We start from the raw sequence: 536 nt of genomic DNA, 5'->3' as shown, positions 1-536 counted from the left end.
AGGATTTAGTAGGGGTTTCCTTTCCTTCTTTAGTGTGTTCATGATAAATTAATTTCATTGTTTACATAAATAAATGTATTCATTTTGATAATCTTTTGGAATTGTTGCTAGTCTACAAGTGAAAAAGAGTTTTTGAATTAAGGAGAGGCGACATGAGAATTATAAACTCTTCAAAACATATTGGAGTCGTTATAATTAATCGCCTTCGTCGATGCTGCCATTTTAACCAGATGTAATCCGCTGTCGCTTCAACAACGCTTCGAAACAACAAGTGAGTCCTTTAATTCATATTCCTTTCGTAATTACACCAATTTCTGATATTTTGTCATCGTACCGATCGCCAAACCAGATTAGATTAAATTAAGTACTTTATTTACATTTTTTAATAATAAACACATTAACGTTCGTATTTGAAGCTTTTTTGATAGCTCTCGTTGTTACTAAAACATTTATCTACGAAACGATTTATTTTTAGCGCATTTTTGAAAAAAATACGCTATTATATTCGTTATGGCTGGCAGGCCGGCTGTCCGCGT

The sequence above is a fragment of the Photinus pyralis genome, unplaced genomic scaffold, assembly GCF_008802855.1.
Source record: "Photinus pyralis isolate 1611_PpyrPB1 unplaced genomic scaffold, Ppyr1.3 Ppyr1.4_LG2, whole genome shotgun sequence".
NCBI classification, from domain to species: Eukaryota; Metazoa; Arthropoda; class Insecta; order Coleoptera; family Lampyridae; genus Photinus; species Photinus pyralis.
Note: the sequence above shows the minus strand (reverse complement) of the source record.